The sequence below is a fragment of the Lepus europaeus genome, chromosome 16 (assembly GCF_033115175.1).
Source record: "Lepus europaeus isolate LE1 chromosome 16, mLepTim1.pri, whole genome shotgun sequence".
NCBI classification, from domain to species: Eukaryota; Metazoa; Chordata; class Mammalia; order Lagomorpha; family Leporidae; genus Lepus; species Lepus europaeus.
Window position 1 is genome coordinate 37,035,301 of NC_084842.1, and position 20,263 is coordinate 37,055,563.

At 38.3% G+C, this 20,263-nt stretch overlaps 1 protein-coding gene and 1 pseudogene across 2 annotated transcripts in view; one reads left to right on the forward strand and one right to left on the reverse strand.

Moving 5' to 3' along the window:
- The window catches only part of GALNT7 (polypeptide N-acetylgalactosaminyltransferase 7), a 161,831-nt gene that overhangs the window by 124,529 nt on the left and 17,039 nt on the right, over positions 1-20,263 (reverse strand). The gene's annotated exons all lie outside the window — the stretch shown is intronic.
- On the forward strand, positions 14,059-15,284 carry LOC133775441 (BRO1 domain-containing protein BROX-like; annotated as a pseudogene).

Sequence of the window (20,263 nt, forward strand, 5' to 3'; positions counted from 1 at the left end):
AACAACTTAAATACATCCTAACTTAAGACTCCTTTCACTACTAAAATATAAGCCAAGAAGTTAATGTAATTTCGCCTTTTCCAAGACTTAGATTTTATCCCCTATTAATTAGACAATTATCAAGTAAGTATATCCTTTGAAAGTAAGTAAAAGGAGCAATTGGGATTATCCTTGGGGCATACTTTAACTTTAGGGTTTAAATTAATTCAATAGAAGCCAAAACATGATTTGTAGTTTTCCCCCATTATTAAACCCCACATGGCATTTTTGAAAGTTTCTTTGGATTCTATGCCAGATTTAGTTTCTTCACTAGAGACCACATGCCAGAGTAAACCAAACAAAAGGTAAGTTCCTTTACCTATCTCATCTAAGCCATCTTATCTGAATAGCTTTGGAGGAACAACCTGTGTTGTAAGGATGGAATACAACAGAAGTGCTTAATGGTAATTACAGATTGTCCAAAGAGATTATCCAGGGCAAGGATAACTCTGCTCCTGCATCAGAACTAGAGTTCCTAGAGAAGAAATTTTTCGTTTCTGGGTTACACTCAGGCATTGAAGGCACCAGGGAGTGGAGGAGGTTTTTAGGCCATCTTCATTTCATTGCAGACTCATCTTAAAAGCCTACCTGGCTGCTGCCATCGGATCAGCGCGGTGCGCCGGCCGCAGCGCGCTACCGCGGCAGCCATTGGAGGGTGAACCAACGGCAAAAAGTAAGACCTTTCTCTCTGTCTCTCTCTCACTGTCCACTCTGCCTGTCAAAAAAAAAAAAAAAAAGCCTACAAAAGTTATATAGTAAAGTTTACTCCAGAGAATTCAGAAAATCAACTCAAGCATTTAAAAGTCTTTTGGATTAATGGTATTGGATTCAGAGAATTGTTCTAAATATGAAACACACTTTAAAGTTAGCCTAAAACTATTACCAGTCACTTAAGTCCCTTTTATTCTTTGGAGGTTTATACTGCCATTTTTATAGATCATTTTAGTATCTTTTAAGAAATGACCAAATTTAGTAACAAATGAAGTAGTCACACATACTTAAAGAAGAGAATGAAGAAATAAAAAACAATAATAGTACAAAAGTCTTATCAAATTTGTTTAAAGATACCTCATCAAGTACCAACTCTCAATATTAACTCCAAATTCTTTGCATTTTGGTCTTGAAATTAAAGAACTGGCTTTATAAATATGTGTATTCAAAACCAAATCTTATGAACAAATGGAGTTATTACAGCACTGAAAATTAATACCTGCCACTTATCTATGTATAAATATAGGGAAAGAAAACTAAGCCAGAGGTTTTCAGGTTTACAAAATCCTCCATTGACCAATAGCAACCACAACAAAAAATGCCAAGAACACTTTTTTTTCCTTTGAAGATTTATTTATTTGAAAAACAGAGTTCAAGAGACACAGAGAGAGGTAGAGACACAGAGAGAGGTCTCCTATCTGCTGGCTCACTCCCCAAATGGCCGCAATGGCCAGAACTGAGCTAATCCAAGCCAGGAGCCATGAGCTTCTTTCAGGTCTCCTACGCAGGTGCAGGGGCCCAAGCACTTGGGCCATCTTCCGTTGCTTTCTCAGGTGCATTAGCAGGGAGCTGGATCAGAAGTGGAGCAGCTGGGACTCAAACCAGCCCCCACACAGGATGCTGGCACTGCAGGTTTTAACTGGCTGCGCCACAGTGCCAGCCCCCAAAAGAACACTTTTAAGATTCAATCTGGGGGCCAGCGCTGTGGCGTAGTGGATTAAAGCCCTGGCCTGAAGCACCGGCATTCCATATGGGTGCCAGTTCTAGTCCTGGCTGCTCCACTTCTGATCCAGATCTCTGCTGTGGCCTGGGAAAGCAGTAGAAGATGGCCCACACACGTAGGAGATCCGGAAGAAGCTCCTGGCTCCTGGCTTTGGATCGGCTCAGCTCTGGCTGTTGCAGCCATCTGGGGAGTAAACCAGCGGATGGAAGACTTCTCTCTCTCTCTCTCTCTCTCTCTCTCTCCCTCTCCCTCTCTCTGTAACTCTGTTTTTCAAATAAATAAAATAAATCTTTTTTTAAAAAAAGATTCAATCTAAACAGTTCTATGGCTAAAAAACAGATAAAATTTACCTCCTAGAAGATAAATCTGAATCAAAGATACACAAAACTACTTCCAAAATAAGTGCTTAGGATAAAAAACTTGTATTAGTTTTGAATTATCAGCAAATAGCATCATCTCGCCTTTAGTTATAAATAATAATGAATTGCTAAACTTACATTCAAAGCCACAATGTATTTCCATGAATGGGGAAGTGCTGGCAAAATACACACACACACACACACACTCTCTCTTCTCAACAGCTTTATAAACATTTTTTAAAAGTTGCAATATGGTGTATAAAAGCCCTTAGGCAGTAAGACAGAATTTCCAAGTTGAGAAGTAAATTGTCTATTTAAATTTAAACTGTCCCTTTAAATAACCAAAAGTACATTCCAAAACATGCTTTAGTATAAATGCTATGTATTAACATGTCATTCAAATCTTACAATAAGAACTCCAATTAGTTTACATTATTAATATTCGATTATCTCTTAATTCTTTTAATTCTGTATCCTAAGCAAACACAATAAACAACAATCATGATGCAATTAGTTAAACTATTCAAGAACTATTTGATTGGCTAAGACCATCAAAAAGACCTGAAATCCATTTACAAATAGGAAAGTTGAATACTAAAGTCTAATTGCTTTCACTAACTATACCTACATAGTAAATGAACAAAATTTATATTAACTAAAAACTCAGTGTGATAAAGCAATAAATTATTAGTATTGTCAATGACTGAATATACTGAGTCTCCTTTTATTAAATTTAATCTATATTTTTGGTATAATCATTTGTTTTATAAGCTACACAGATACCTGCTTAGTAAATGATGGATTTCAAACTCATTAAATTCATATTCTTTAGAAAGAAAGTTTAAAAATGTTATTTTCCTTCACCCTTGCTCCCCTAAAATAAAAGTTTCAGTATTTTGGTTAAGATGAATACACTATTCATTAGCTATATTAAATAAAAGCCAATAATTTATAAAGTTAGTAATTTCCTTCTCTCTTTTGTGTCTTTCTGGTTTATCATTCATTTATACAAAATTTCTGCAAATTGTATACTATACATTACAGATAAGGATTCCTTATTGTCAAACGAGAACTAAAACCTGACATAAAAATAAATCTACAAAAATGAATTTTACTCTTATACAGAAACATGCTTTATCATCTTTGACAGCCACATCAAAAAAAAAAAAATGTTGAGGTCAGAGAAAACGGAAAACAAATAATGACAGAGATAAACAAGGGGGCTGGGCAGTGACTTTCTGCATGAGACCTGAGGCGCATGCCCAGAAGTCTCCATTCCTGACCTACATATGAAGCTTCTATAATAGAAAATGCCTTTAGGTTAAATCAGATTATTTCTAGAAGGTCTATGTTACTCAAGAATGATTTGTGTACAAGGTACAGAAACCAATTTAAGCTAGCTTAAGTAAAATGTTATTTATTATAAGAACTGAGGCCACTGTCACAGAATCTAATCTGCAGGGAGAACAGGTAGGTCTCCTGGAAATTAAAAGGTTGTCAGGCAGAAGCATAGTCTTTTTGTCTGTCTGTCCTTCTCCATATCATCCTTCATCTTTGTCTCTGAAAAGTTTATTCCTTTCCTTGGAAAGACATTTGGATTGTCCTTTCCCAAATACCTTTGCCTTGTGTGTGACTCTGATACTTAAGTAGTTTTGACTCTGATGCTGTATCTACCAATCAACTTTGTACTATCTCTAAATATGCCTCAAAAACCCCAGGTGAAGGATACAGTTGATCTAGCTTCGACACTTCCATTTCAATCAACGGTGTCCATGGAACAGAGTTGTTCCTTCCAAGCCGTGGGTAGGGACAACAAACTAAGAATGTGATGTAGCTTAAGAGCAAAGGGGCATCTAAGTTATAAGGTCCCATAGATGCAATAGAACACTGGATAAAGAAATTATGGGATATGTATACCATGGAATACTACAGAGGAGTAAAAAAAAAATGAAATCCTGTCATTTGCAACAAAATGGATGAAACTGGAAAACATCATAATTATAATAAGCCAGTCCCAAAAGGACAAATACCGTATGTTCTCCTTGATTGTGGAAGTTAATAGAGCATCTAAATGATAATCTATAGAAATGAAAGTGACACTTTGAGGTGTCTGAACAGCCCTTGTCTCAATTGTTGAGGAACATTTTTCATAATATTTGTTAAACTCTTCACTTAGTATAGAGTTAATCTTATATGTATAAAGTTAATTGAAAATAAATCTTAGTAAAAAATAAGAATAGGATTAGGAAAGGGAGGAGAAAGATGGGTGGGACTATAGATATGGTGGGAAGAATCACTATGTTCCTAGGTATTTATAAAATTCATGTATTTCATAAATTGTATTTATGAAATTCATGAAGTTTGTATACCGTAAGTAAAAGTTCTGGGAAAAATACATAAAGTATATTTGAATGTATGGATTCAATATATAATTCAAGAACATGGAAAAGAACAGTTCTTAATGGGCCATCAAAGAAGGAGGTACCTTTATCTGAAGGGAGGAGAGAACTTTCACTTTGACTATGGCCTTGCTGAAATAAGATCAAAGTCAGCGAGCTCAAAAGGCTTCCATGGTCTTGGCAACTCATGACTAGAGCCTGGGGAGATTGCTAACGCCTTAAACAAGAGTGTCAATTTGTTAAGTCAACAACAGGAGTCACTGTGCACTTACTCCTCATGTAGGATCTTTGTCTTTAATGTGTAGTTCAATGTGAATTAGTGCTATGATTAGTGCTCAAACAGTATTTTGCACTTTGTGTTCTGTGTGGGGGCAAACTGATGAAATCTTTACTTAATAAATACTAAATTGATCTTCTGTATATAAAGATAATTGAAAATGAATCTTGATGTGAATGGAATGGGAGAGGGAGCGGGAGATGGGAGGGTTGCTGGTGGGAGGGAAATTATGGGGGGAAAAATCCATTGTAACCCATAAACTGTACTTTGGAAATCTATATCTACTAAATAAAAGTTTAAAAAAAAAAGAACAGTTCTTACATGGCACAGTATAACAGTTGCAGTCCAACTCTGAAACAAATAAAAGAGCACTAGGGCCTTTTATTTTTAGATATTCATAATATGGAGAAAAATGTCTGAGAAAATTCTGAAGTTGCTGAGCTGAATAATTAAAAACAGCAACTATTCAAACATAAAAACAGAAACAAGACAAACACAAATAAGAAAATAATACATTTACTAAGCCTTTTAATGAACCCAGTATCAGTACCTCAGCTTTCTTAAGCTAATACACTAGGCAGAAGTTGTAAAGCTTTGGAGTGTAAAGTAACAACAACTCAAAGTTAAACTGTGGGTTAGGCCAGCGCCGCGGCTCAATAGGTTAATCCTCCGCCTGTGGTGCCGGCACCCGGGTTCTAGCCCTGGTCGGGGCACTGGATTCTGTCCCAGTTGCTCCTCTTCCAGTCCAGCTCTCTGCTGTGGCCCGGGAAGGCGGTAAAGGATGGCCCAATTCCTTGGGCCCTGCACCCGCATGGGAGACCAAGAGAAGCACCTGGCTCCTGCCTTCGGATCAGCATGGTGCACCGGCCACAGCGGCCGTTAGGGGGTGAATCAATGGAAAAGGAAGACCTTTCTCTCTGTCTCTCTCTCTCTCACTGTCCACTCTGCCTGTCAAAAAATAAATAAAATGAAATGAAATGAAATAAACTGTGGGGTTATACTGGGGAGAATAAGGAAGACATAGTGAAATAAGTAAGTTCCATAAAATAGTTGTTCTTCCAGTTTTATTGTTCCTCAGATCACTTGCATTTTTCTTCATTTTATTGTTGGGTGAGCCAGGAAGCAACCTATGTTATACAGGAAATCTTAAAAGTATAAAACTCAGATTCATCCCTAAGTTTTATCTAAAGGAGCAAAAGAAATCTTTACAAATGTAATATACATAGTAATTTAGGATCTATAATTCCCAACACACAAGTATGTCTTTACTTGTTCCCCCACAATGTTCTCTTTCCTTAAACCATCTCAATGGGGGCCAGTACTGTGGCACAGTGGGTTAAGCTACATCCCACATGTTAGCACTGGTTAGAGTCCCAGCTGTTTCACTTTCAGCTTTCTGCTAATGCACCTAGGAAAGCAGCAGAAAATTATCTAAGTACTTGGGCCCCTGACACTCACATGGGAGACTAGGATGGAATTCCAGGCTCCTGGCTTCAGCCAGGCTAAGTTCCCAGCCCTTACATTCATTTGGGGAGTGAACCAGTAGATGGAAGCTCTCTTTCTCTCTCTCAATCTGCCTTTTAAATATATAAAATTTTCTAAAAACTTCCCAATGCTAAAATGACCATATTTTAAACAAAGGTTAGTCTACAAAGTAGTATATATTCTAAAAACAATTAAAATTTCTATAGTGAGATAAAAAAAGCAATCCACAAAGTTGTGGCAATCTTCTACCTCTTTCCACTTAAAATTTAAAATAATGAATTCCTAACATATTTGAATAACAAGTATTTTCATGCTGTTAAGCATTCTTAAAATTATGTACAATTTATGATTATCCAAGAAAGAACAGAAAGGAAAAACAGCATGTATAAAACTGCTAGCTAAACTCTGTTTAAAAGTGCCAACAGACTTACCTAATTACAGATAAGGAAAAGGAAGACAGGAGAAGGTCACCTCACTAGGCCAATGATTGCACTGGGAGTTTAATCCATGTCAGAGTCCATGTGTACATTTACTGTATAATGATGTCAGCTTTATTTTTAATTCACCATCTGTTAGCTTGTCCTTGGGGAGCTACATATTATACACAGTAAGGGAAATTAAACATCAGTATAATTTCTCCAAGACATTTAGTATTCATGGTGATTAATATTCAGGATATTGACCCAATTATTTATAAAAATACATGGAGTTTATACCCCCTCTTCCTTCCTACTCCCCAACTCCAATACAAAAATGACTTGGCCTTAGAGCCAGCACTGTGGCGCAGCAGGCTAAAGCCTGGGCCTGCAGCGCCAGCATCCCATATAGGCATTGGTTCCAATCCCAGCTGCTCCACTTCTCATCCAGCTCCCCGCTGATGTGCCTGGGAAAGCAATGGAGGATTTCCCAAGTCCCTGGGCCTCTGTACCCACATGGGAGAACCAGAGGAAGCTCCTGGTTCCTGGCTTCAGAGAGGCTCAGCTCCAGCCATTGCTACCATTTAGGGAATGAACCAGAGGGTAAAAGACCTCTCTCTCTTTCTCTCTGTAATGCTTTCAAATAAATAAAATAAAAATCTAAAATAAATAAATAAATAAAATGATTGGCCTGAACCATGAACTTACACCATTCAGCAAAGCTCTTCCTCCTTCTGAGTAGTACACACACAAACAATTTTCCTATTCCTTAAAGCATGCTCTCCCTGCTCTACCCTCTAGGTCCAGTAAGAAATACTATAATCTAATTGAAAGTTACTTTCCTAGAAAAATTTTCAATTATTTATGGGTATGTTTGGATTCTTCAAACTCCCAAAGAGACAGTGACATGAAACTACCACTAGACTACCAGATTATCATGAGGCCACTGAATCTTGAGAACCTAAACAGAGCTTATATCTTTCTAGCTTAACTAGTATAGTGTTTACATAACAGCTAAAGCAGGAAATGTGCAGGCTCAAAGGTTATACAAGGAAATATAAAAACTTCTACAGAAGCCTAGATTTAACCTCTACTACTTCCTGGTAACTTGCATACAATACAAAATTCTAAATTTAGTATTTCTGAGCTTTGCGTTCCTTTTGTTTGTACTAAATGCCTGATATAATTTAATTCATCATTCAGACTGGGACAGGAAGCATTTAAGCAGCACCATAAGACCATGTAAATGCTATATTTATATTCTTACTAGAATATAACCAAAATCCTGAATGTGATACTAACTTCCTCTCCCCAAGATGAAATTTCTTCACTTCTTTTCAAGACTAATTGATCTTCATACATAAATGGTATTCATGAAATGCTGCTCTTTCAAAATCTGAGGTGGCCACTAAGTACACTACCCACTACTTTCATAGAGTAGTAAACTCAACCAATTGAAGTCTTCTCTGAGCAAGGCAAAGGTGACTGCTGAAAAATAACAAGTTGACTGACACACAGTAAACCTCTCAGGGATTTTGTTTCACCACAAATCAGACAAAGCATGGTGGGTTTTGTTGATTTCTACTTTTATGGTGTCAGTCATCTATTATCAATACATCTTTAAAAGTATACTTGTATATCAATATTGGTCCAAGAATTCAGAGGAAAAGTAAATGAATTATCTAAAAAGAAAACACTAGAAATAAATTAGGACATTGATTAAGGCACTGATCTATTTCACCACTTAAAAATGGCTATGGGGTTAACGGTAGAGCTAGAAACATGCCATGGAATCCAAATCCCATTGAGGTGGCAGGTACCAATGCCATCTTATTAGTTAAAGTGATCAGTTTAAGTTCATAATTGATCATAATGATAGGATTAAGTGTCAAAGGGATCACATAAATAAGACCAGTGTCTGCTAATAATAATTGATAGAATTAAAAAGGAGAGAAGAATCCAAATGGGAAGCAGGATACACAGCAGATTCATAGAATGGCAAATGCCCTAAACAGCACTCTGGCCTCAGAATCAGCCCTTAAGTCATTCAGATTTGGCTAAAAAGCCCATGAGAGTTTCTCAGGCGTGGAAAGCCAAGACACTGTGGCAAAAAATGACCTAAAAGAAAGATCTCTGTGAGTGAGATCCCAGTGGAAAGAAGGGGCCATCAAAGAAGGAGGTACCTTTCTCTGAAGGGAGGAGAGAACTTCCACTTTGATAATAGCCTTGTCTAAATAAGGTTGGTGTTTGTGAACTCAACAGGCTTCCATAGCCTTGGCAGCTCATGACAAGAGCCTCGGGTGATTACATAAATAACAGTGTCAATTGTTAAATCAACAATGGAAGTCACTCTGCACTTACTCCCCATGTAGGGTCAATGTCCTTAATGTGTTATACTATGTGAATTAATGGTAAAACCAGTATTAAAACAGTACCTTATATTTTGTGTGTCTGTGTGGGTGCAATCTGTTGAAATCTTTACTTAGTATATACTAAGTTGATCTTCCGTATGTAAAGATAATTAAAAAATGAATCATAATGAAGAATGGGATGGGAGATGGAGTAGGAGATGGGATGGTTTGCAGATGGGAGGGTAGTTATGGAGGGTGGAAAACTGCTATAATCCAAGAGTTGTATTTTTGAAAATTATATTAAAGTTTTCTCAAAAAAAAAAAAAATGACTATGGGGTAGGTGTTTAGCCTACCAGTTAGATGCTAGTTATAATGCCTGTAATTCCCTATAAGAATGCCTGATTGTTATGGAAGGTATTTATTTCACCTTCATTCATAAATGAGACCTTTGCAGGTTATAGTACTCTGGGTTGACAGTTCTTTTCTCTTAAGACTTAGCATACATCTTGCCATTCTCTCCTAGCCTTTAAGGTTTCTGATGAGAAGTCAGCTGTGAGTCCAATTGGAGATCCTCTGAAATTAATTTGCTGTTTCTTTCATGCAAGTTTTAAAATATTTTATGTTTTACTGTGGAGAGTCTGCTACAATGTGTCAGTCATGGTGAAGATCTTTTTTGGCCACATCTATTAGGAGTTTCATGTGCTTCTTGTAGTGGATGTCCCTTTCTTTCTCCAAACTAGGAAAGTTTTGTTATTATTTCACTAAAAAGGCCTTCTAATCCTTTCTCTCTTTCCACGCCTTCAGGAACTCCTAAGACCTATATGTTGGGTCAGTTGAAAGTATCCTATAGGTCTCCAACAGTATATTTTTAGTTTTCTAATTTCTTCTTAAAATTCAGTCTGACTGTAAAATTTCCTGCAATTTGTCTTCTAAATCAGATAATCTTTATTCTGCTTCACCAATTCTGTTTTTAAGACTTCTACTCCACTTTTTGTTTGTTCTATTGAATTCTTCATTTCCTAGATTTCATTTTTCTTTCTGTTTGAGATCTCAATTTTGTGGGAGAAATTTTCTTTCATGTCATGTACAAATTTCATTAGTTCGTGGATTTGATTCTGATTTTTTTTTTTTTTTTTTTTTACAGGCAGAGTGGACAGTGAGAGAGAGTGACAGAGAGAAAGGTCTTCCTTTTGCCATTGGTTCACCCTCCAATGGCCGCCACGGCCGGCATGCTGCTGCCGGCGCACCGCGATGATCCGAAGGCAGGAGCCAGGTGCTTCTCCTGGTCTCCCAATGTGGGTGCAGGGCCCAAGCACTTGGGCCATCCTCCACTGCACTCCCGGGCCACAGCAGAGAGCTGGCCTGGAAGAGGGGCAACCGGAACAGAATCTGGTGCCCCGACCGGGATTAGAACCTGGTGTGCCAGCGCCACTAGGCGGAGGATTAGCCTGTTGAGCCACGGCACTGGCCCGGACTACTTCTAAGTAATCCTAAAATCAATTTTTTGAATTCCATTTCTGGCATTGCTTCAGTCTCTTCATCTTCACGTTCTAGAACTGAAGTGTTGTGTTCTTTTGGGGATATCATGTTGGTTTCCTTATTCTTGTTTCTTGAATTGGTAAGTTTGTTATTCGACATTTGTGGAGATAATCATTGGTTTCTTCTTTGTTTTTTCCCTGTGATGGCTTTAGTCTTTAACTATGCCTCTGTGGATTAGCAGAGTTTCTGCTTTTCCCAGTGAATACCTAGAGGTGTGTGTTGGGTATGGCTAGAGAGCTCTTTTCAGTGCTCCAGGGTGAAGAGAGTATTCAAGATGACACCCAAGTTGGGTGTGGTAAATCCTTTTTTTTTTTTTTTTAAATCAGAGGGGAGGTTTGTTCACCTCTGTTGGTATTGTCTCAACTCACCTCCTCTCCTCAAAGGAGATCAGTGCCTGGGAACTAGCACCAGTGGGTCTAATACTTGTTCCCACTGCCACAAAATCCACACAAAGCATCTCTGCAATCTTCACTGTAAGCATAAATTCTGTAGCAATGACCCTCACCAGGGAATTAGAGATCCCTGAGTATATGGAGTCACCCATAGTGACTACCCAAAGTCCCAGCCACACCCTGAGCCCTCCCATGCAGCCACAGTGTTTTCACAATCCTGGCACACAAGTCTCCCACAGTCACATGCACCCAACCCCCTGTCAGTTCTCCCATCCAGACTCGGGCATCTCTACTTAGATGGTTGCTGGGCACACAGACACAAGCTGGCATAACTGTTATGTATGTCTAAAATGGCACCCACTCTCTATTGCCTGATTATAGTTGCAGGGTGCTCAGGGAGAGAGATATGAGCCCCCCTTTTCTTTTCTCCTCTAGTTTGTCAGGTACACTGTCCTCCACAGGGCTCCAAGCTGGATTCTTGCCTGGCTCTTCCTGCAGACTTATCGCCAGTGGCTTGGGCTGCTGCAGACTGGTCTCAACTCACTTGAGAGCTGTTGCTGAGGTTTTTGGCTGCTGGGGTCCTGAGTTGTGCATATCCACATCTTCCATGCAGGTCCACAGTTTCCCTCTACTTTGTGTGGAGTTTCCTCTGCCATTTTTTCCCTAACTCTTCCCTGAGACTGCACTCTCCTCACTTTTTTAAAACTATCTTCTCCTAACCTAGAGCAGTAAACTCCCTCCCTATTCCACCATGTTAATTCAATCCCTCAAAAATTTTCAAAAAGTGGTTATGGGGCCCGGCACTGTGGTGTAGTAGGTAAAGCCGCCACTTTCAGTGTCAGCATCCCATGTGGGCAGAGGTTCATGTCCTGGCTGCTCCACTTCTGATCCAGCTCTCTGCTGTGGTCTGGGAAAGCAGAAGATGGCCCACGTCCTTGGGCCCCTGAACCCACGTGAGAGACCCAGAAGAAGCTTCTGGCTCCTAACTTTGGATTGGCCCAGGTGGGGAGTGAACCAGAAGATGGAAGATCTCTCTCACTCTCTCTCTGTAACTCTTTCAAATAAATAAATATTTTTAAAAAGTGGTTACTATGTAAAACTGACACATGGATCAATGAGTATAGTTGGCTCACAAGTCGTAGTAGGATGGAGAGAAGTACTTTGAAACTTCAATGTTAAATTTTCAGATTATTAATATTTCAAAGACAAACAATATTGTTCTAAATAAAGGTTTTTAAAACACTATCAGGAAGATCTTCTACTTAGTAGATTTGATTTTCATCACTGCACATTTAAGGCAGTTCTATTTACTTTTAAGGCAGAGACAGACACATACACACACAGCGCACATGGTCACTAGTTCACTTCCCAAATCTTTCAACAATGTGGCTAGGCCAGGGCCAGAGCCAGGTACCAGGAACACAATCCAGGTGGTTCATGTGGGTGACAGGCTCCCATTACTTGAGCCATTACCATTGCTTCCCAGATCTGTATTAGCAGGAAGCTATAGTTAGGAGTCAGAGCTGGGTATCAAACCCAGGAATTCCAATATGCAACATGGATATATTGTTCTATGCTAATGGTCTAGCCTATGACAGTTTTTTAATATGTTTATTATTTTTCTAGTTAAAAAATTTTACAATTTTTAAATATTTTGCCTTATTCAATTCATATGTCGACTTTTTTTCTTGAAAGCATACATATTAGTATCACAAAGTGGAGGATTCATGACAGTGATCATAACATGGGGAGAGAAGGGCATACTGTCATGTATATGGAATGATTCAATGAAGTAATATTTATAAACATATACTAAATAATATGACATCCCACAATAGTTACACTTTCAACTTCTAGAGAAAAAGTGATTTATCTTGCTGGGTCTATTTATTTCATTTATTATAATGATTTCCAGTTCATCCATTTTGTTGCAATTTCTATTTCATGGCTGAGTAATATTCTATCATTTATATATACACATCATTTTAACCTAATCATTAGTTGATGGGCATTTGGTTGAGTCCCGTATCATTGATATGGTAAATTAAGCTACTATAACCATGAAAGTGCAGGTATCTCTTTCATACACTGATTTAACTTCCTCTGACTATATTCCCAGGAGTGGGATAGCTGGGTCATAAAAGTGAACCCATGTTAACCCAGGAAAATCAGCAGTCCTTCAACAGAAAGGAGTCCTGTGTAAAAAAAAAAAAAAAAAAAAAAAAACCTAACATTTTCTCCATCCCTAGTCACCTAAAGAGTTTTTAACTTTCATCATTCATTCTTCAGAATATCTGAAAATCTGTGGCATTTCATAGGAACCAACAGCCTTTTAAAGCAGATTTTTTACAAAGTGAGACATGTAGACATGTAAGAGTAGTGGGGGAAGGGATGCACAGAGATTATACAGAGCAAAAAAAAAATTTAAAGGTTCATTATATCTAATTTTAGAAATGAAATTTTATTTTCTCATTAGCACTAGTTCATCACACAAGAATTCCAAGGTTCAGTTATCTTTAATTAAGGAGAATCAGGTGTATTCCAAAAAGATTTCTCTGTGTTTGAGAATTATGAGTAACGTGATAGCATCATCATTCAGAGGCAACATGCTGTGTGCCCAAATGGCAGGTTTGGTTTTTCTAGCTACCTTGAAGTCAATATACAACTGACATTTTCATTTAAATGTTTATATTTGAGTTTTCCACTGTGGGCCACCATTGCTATTGTGGAGACCTGCCTCAGCTCCCGCCACCTGAAGGACCAGGCCCCTCCTCTTTGAGTTAGTGCTTGCCGGCCATGAGGAAAGACCGAGAAGAAGTTGGGTGGGACTGCTGGGCCGACCGTTCTGAGGAGTGTGGCTGCTCCCGCCCCCAAGTGACACACACCGCCACCTCGGGACCTGTCACGGCCGCCGGGCCATGTGACTCTGGCAAGGTGCCAGCCTGGCTTCTTGTAGTCTGGGTTCACCAATTCCCTTTTCTCGCTTGTGGACCACAATCCTGCTTTTCTTTCCTTAGAAGCACTGCTGACAGACTCAGAAATCCAAAATCATCTGGAAGAATCATCTGGTTTCATAGGAACCCATAAAAGCCACAGCTCCTGTCTCTTTTGACTACTATGGTGTAATCACTGGCCCTCTGGCTTCAAAAATTTGCAATGACTTGAGATCAACCAGGGCAAGACTCCTTGAACTGTTCACTGATTTGAGCTTGTAATCCAGAAATGATGAAGAATGCAGATTTCTTTTCTTCACTTTTTCAAAGTTTCATAAATTCATTGGGTGAGTCTACTCAAGAAAGCATGTTATGATATATTCAAAATTTGAAGTGGACTGCTACATTATAAGGACAGGTTCTGAGTGCTCAGCAGGATGCTATTTTCAAATTACTTGACGGGATTTAATGTAGCTTTATGGTATACCAACTAGGCTTCAAGAATCACTGGAAAAGAAAACGTAACAGAGGAAGAAGCAAAAGATGCCCATCGAAGTCTAAAAATTGCAGCTGGGGTTTTCAAACATTTGAAGGAAAGTCACATCCCAAAACTTGTCACACCTGCAGAAAAGGCAAGGGATTTGGAGGATCGGCTCATTGACGCTTATGATACTCAGTGTCAGGCTGAAGCTTCAGAAGTAACAATTGCTCAAGCAATTGAACTAAAATACGCACCTGGACTAATTGCTGCACTGGCATATGAAACAGCCAATTCCTATCAAAAAGCTGATTATACTTTATCCAGCCTGCAAACTCTGCTAAATGGAGAAAATATCTTCACTTGAAAATGTTTCTACACAGCTTATGCTTACTGTTATGGTCAGACTTTGTTGGCTAGTGATAAATGGTGAAACAATCAGGTCCCTCCTAGAAGCAGAAAAATTTTATGCTAAAGCAGAAGAACTATGCAAAGAATATGGAGAAACCAAAGGACCTGGACAGTCAAACCATCAAGATACTTGTTCTTCAGGAAACTTGGAAACCTTGTGAAGAATACACTAGAAAAATGTCAGAGAGAAAAATGGGTTTTATTTACTTTCAAAAAATGCCAGCTGAAACTCCGCAACTGGAACTCAAAGCAAATTATGGTCTCGTAGAACCTGTACTTTTTGAATTTCCTCCTACAAGTACTCACTGGATACCAGAAATATTGGCTGCCTTTGATCTCACCAAGAGACCCAAGGATGATAGTGCCAAACTCAAACCAGAAGATGTGAAACCTGTTCAAAGAACCAGATATCAAACCTCAAAAGGTTACTAGTTTCTACCTATCCTTACATACTCCTGGAATAAGATGTGCAACTAAAATTTACTGCTAGTAGATAAGATAAACCATGGATCTTCAGTTCATTTTTCTTAAAATGATTTCTCTGAAGCTTTTTGAATTATTACATTCAGAGGCAACCTGCCTCCAGTTTATTTGTTCTTGGTTTTGATAAAGTAGAGATGCTTCCATGCTTTGTTTCCAGATTCTCCTTTTTAATCAGGACAATGCCTGAAAGATCTTATTGTGCCCCTAAAGGGTGTATTTGGGGATTAATCTGTTTTTGAACTCTGGATAATAATTTCAGATTAATATATTATGGGCATAAATCATGTAACTTTCACATTCAGCAATGTTTTAACAAAAAAAGTTTATGTTCCTCCTTATTTGATACCTGAAGAATGACAGCAATTAGTTTTTAACAAAGATAGGGTTTTTTTTCCCCCTCACCACTGTATTTGTTTTAATACAGATCTAAAATGGTCCGAGTCATTTATATTTTCTGGTAGAAAAACAGTGACTTAAAGATCAGAACACTTTCAAACCAAATTCCTTAAATAGATTAGAATCTATAATTTACTTGAAAATCAGTGTTTATAGGTATGGTGACTCTTTTAAGAATGTATCTCTACTTTTGTAGCCCTATGTTTCATTCTGTTTTAATAACCCTAAGTTGATTTTTACAAGTACCTTTTCTAATGAGTTTTTTACTTAGAGAAATAACTTTGGTTAACGGTTTTTAATGTTTCTTATAGAAGACAGTACAAATGGAAAATGTTTTTTGAAGTAAAATTTTGCAACTCTGCCTTTCAAATAGATAAATAAATCTTAAAAAAAAAAAAAGAAATAGTAGTGTGTATTGAGAACTTGCTGTTTGCCAGGCACTGTGCTGAGTAGTTACACAAATAAACCATTAGTTCCACAGAACAGCCCTGTGAGGAATGAATAAAATCTGCAAAAAGTGCTAAGGTAGTAATGTACATTTCATTATGAAGAATAACTAGAATATGCCCAAGTCAATATTGTCATCAGATGAGTGATTACTTTAATCCTGTATCGTGGTTTACACTGCTTAGAGACACTCCTTAGGAAAGCTAATCAGTATGGGGTTGGGGTTTTGTTTTTTTTTTTAAATATACAGAATCGCTAATTTCTGCTTACAGTATGATATTTAATATTTGAAACAGCAGTTTCCAGAGTAAGTGGAGTAATAACAAATAAGCATTTAGTTTTATTTTGCTGTCTACAGGAAAAAACAATTTATTAAACTTCCCCATATCTTGTGTGATCCCCATTATGAAGTCCATCATTATCTTTGCTGTAAGCCATTTACTGACAAAATCATACACAGTACTACACAGCTCTTTTCTTTCTACCTATAAAACTTATTTTTCTTAGGTAATAGAGCCTATTAATCTACTTACTAAATTTTCACATTGACATTTTTGTGGATTCTATTACCATACCATACATGAAATGGAAACATGTATTATATTCAGTGCTTCTATAGAACCTAGTAAATATTGGTATTACTTTAAAACAGTAATTAAACATTCTGTTGGCTCAGCAAAGGTAATACTGTAACTAAAATACCCCATCCCATCATATTTAATGCTTTCTGACATGGTGTTGGGAATTTGGAGAAATCAAATGTAAAGTTGTGTGAAAATTATAGAGAGATATAACTGTTTGTATTAACTGCATTTGGTACCAAGCAGTGACAGCTAACATATTACTTCTGCTAAAGGTGTTATTTGTAGGTTATCTTTTCATTTATGAAAAAAAGTAATTTAACTTATAAAAATAAATATATTCACCTACTTGAAAGAGTGAGAGTGAGATATCTGTTGGTTCACTCCACAAATGCCTGCCAACAGCCATGGCTGGTCCAGGACAAGCCAAGAACTCCATGAGGGATTTTTCCTATGTGGGTGGCAGTGACTCAAATACTTGAGCCATCATTTGCTGCCTCCCAAGATGCATTAGCAGGAAGCTGAATCAGAAAAAGAGATGCCATGACTCAAACTAAAACTCAATATGAGATGCAGGCATTCCAAGCTGTGGCTTAAACTGCTGCAACATAAAGTCTACTGCATGACTGACATTTGTAAACTTGAAAAAATCGCCGCGGCTCAATTGGCTAATCCTCCGCCTGCAGTGCCAGCACACCGGGTTCTAGTCCCGGTCGGGGCACCGATCCTGTCCCGGTTGCTCCTCTTCCAGGCCAGCTCTCTGCTGTGGCCCGGGAAGGCAGTGGAGGATGGCCCAACTCCTTGGGCCCTGCACCCACATAGGAGACCAGGAGAAGCATCTGGCTCCTGGCTTCGGATCAGCGCGGTGCGCCGGCCGCAGCGGCCATTGGAGGGTGAACCAACGGAAAAGGAAGACCTTTCTCTCTGTCACTCTCTCTCACTGTCCACTCTGCCTGTCAAAAAAAAAAAAAAAAAGAGAAGAAAAAATCATTCTCACATTTAGCATAACTAGGAATCAAAGATAAGGTAAACACTAACACATGGCAGGCATGTCCCAAAGAGGGAGAAAAAAGTTAGAGACAGTTATTTTTAAATAGAATTACAGGAAAAGTGGGAAAGGTATCTCCATTCATTAGAAAACAAAAAATACTCAACAATATATATGACTTATGCTATTAGCTTTTTTGATTTTCTACACTAACAACAAAAAAGGCAAATATTCCTTAAGTGTTACTTAAATAATTTTTTCTTACTCTTTTTGGATTTAATCAGCCCATCTAAGTCATAAATCATTACACAAGATATGTTTACTTTTAAATACAAGAACTTGTTATTTAAGCTAAAGTAGAAGAAATAAATCAGATTAAATGTTTCAAAGCCATTCACTTTACTTTTAAAAAAATTATTTATTTACTTGAAAGTCAGTTACACAGAGAGGACAGGCAGAGAGAGAGAGAGGTCTTTCATCCACTGGCCCCAATTGGTCGCAACGGCCGAAGCTGTGCTGATCCAAAGTCAGGAGCCAGGAGCTTCTTCTGGGTCTCCCATGTGAGTGCAGGGGCCCAAGGACTTGAGCCATCTTCTACTGCTTTCCCAGGCCATAGCAGAGAGCTGGATTGAAAATGGAGCAGGCAGGTCTCGAACCAGCGCCCATCTGGGATGTCAGCACTGCAGGCAGCAGCGTTAGCTGCTATGCCACAGCACCAGCCCCTCATTTTAGTAAGTGATTTTTGCCAAGGTATAACAAAAAGTCTTAATATTTACTTTTCTCTTTATGTCACATTAACTGAGCAGAGGTTATGGACTCTTATAAAACCACTATAAGACTATAAGACTTTCTGGCTGGGCTTTCCTTCAATTTAGTCACAGATGTATAGGCGGCTCAAATAAGAATGGCTGGCATTCTTCCTGCAAAATAATCAATGAAGAATAAAATAAAGCCACATTCATTAAAACCTTCTTTAGGTTTTCAAATAGGATGTTGGAAAAAATAATCTGAGAACTATGGAGTATATATTTATATATTTTGCCTTGAATGATATCAACAATTCTTTTCTCCAGCTAAAAAAGACCCAGCAAAACTGGGAAGGGCACAATATTTTTGACTCTATCATATTTGCAAGTGAATACCACTCTTCAATATTTTGAAGTTAACCATGCTTTCACAAACCCTATGTTTTCTTCCAAATAGAAGAGTTATATATGCCATGGTTTAGAGTCTCAAGAAGCTACAAGAAGAGTTCTCTTAATTTGATCCATAAAATATTTAATTTTTGTAAATTTTATTTAAGGTATGCAATGTTCATGTATTTCCTATATACAGATTAAGGAATATAGTGATACTTTCTACCTTACCCTCCTTCTCACCCACAATCTCATCCTTCTTCCTCCCCTCTCCTATGGACAAAGATCTATCTTCAGTTAACTTTATACTCATAAGATTAACCCTATACTAAGTAAAGAGTTCAACAAATAGTACAAAAAAAGCACTGTTCCTCAACAGTCAAGACAAGGGCTATAAACACTCATCAAATCTAAAAATGTCAATTCCACACCTACAGAAAACATATGGTATTTGTTTTTTTGGGACTGGCTTATTTCACTAAGTCTAATGGCTTCCAGTTGCACCTATTTTGTTGCAAAACAGAATTTTTTTTTTTTTTTACTTATGTGCAATATTCTATAGTGTATGAATACCACAATTTCTTAGTCCAGTCTTCAGCTGATGGACATCTGGGTTGATTCCACATATTAGCTATTTTGAAATTGAGCTGCAATAAACATGGGAGTACAGATCACTTTTTTTTTTTAAAGGCAGAGTTTAGAGAGAGAGAGAGACAAAGATCTTCCTTTTTCTGTTGGTTTACCCCCTTAGTGGCCACTACGGCCGGTGGGTTGTGGCTGGTGTGCTGTCCGATCTGAAGCCAGGAGCCAGGTACTTCCTCCTGGTCTCCCATGCGGGTGCAGGGCCCAAGGACTTGGACCATCCTCCACTGCACTCCTGGGCCACAGCAGAGAGCTGGACTGAAAGAGGAGCAACCGGGACAGAATCCGGCACCCCAACTGGGACTAGGACCAGGAGTGTCGGCGCTGCAGGTGGAGGATTAGCCTAGTGAACCGAAGCGCGAAGTACCGGCCCCAGATCACTCTTTCATATGCCGATTTTATTTCCTTTGGGTTAATTCCCAGGAGTGGGAAGGCTGGGTCATACTATAGGTCTATATTCAGATTTTTGAGGTATCTCCATACTATCTTCCACAGTGGTTGCACAATTTACATTCCCACCAGCAGTGGATTAGGGTATTTCCCTCCCACATCCTCGCCAGTGTTTATCATTTGTCTATTTTTGTATGAGAGCCATTCTAACTAAGGTGAGGTGAAACCTCATTGTGGTTTTGATTTGCATTTCCCTGATGGCTAGTGATCCTTAGCATTTTCTCAAGTGTCTGTTTGACATTTGAATTTCGTCTCTAGAAAAATGCCTGTTCAAGTCCTTTGCTCATTTTTTAACTGGATCGTTTGTTTTGTTGTTCAGTTTCTTGAGCTCTTTATAGATTCTGGA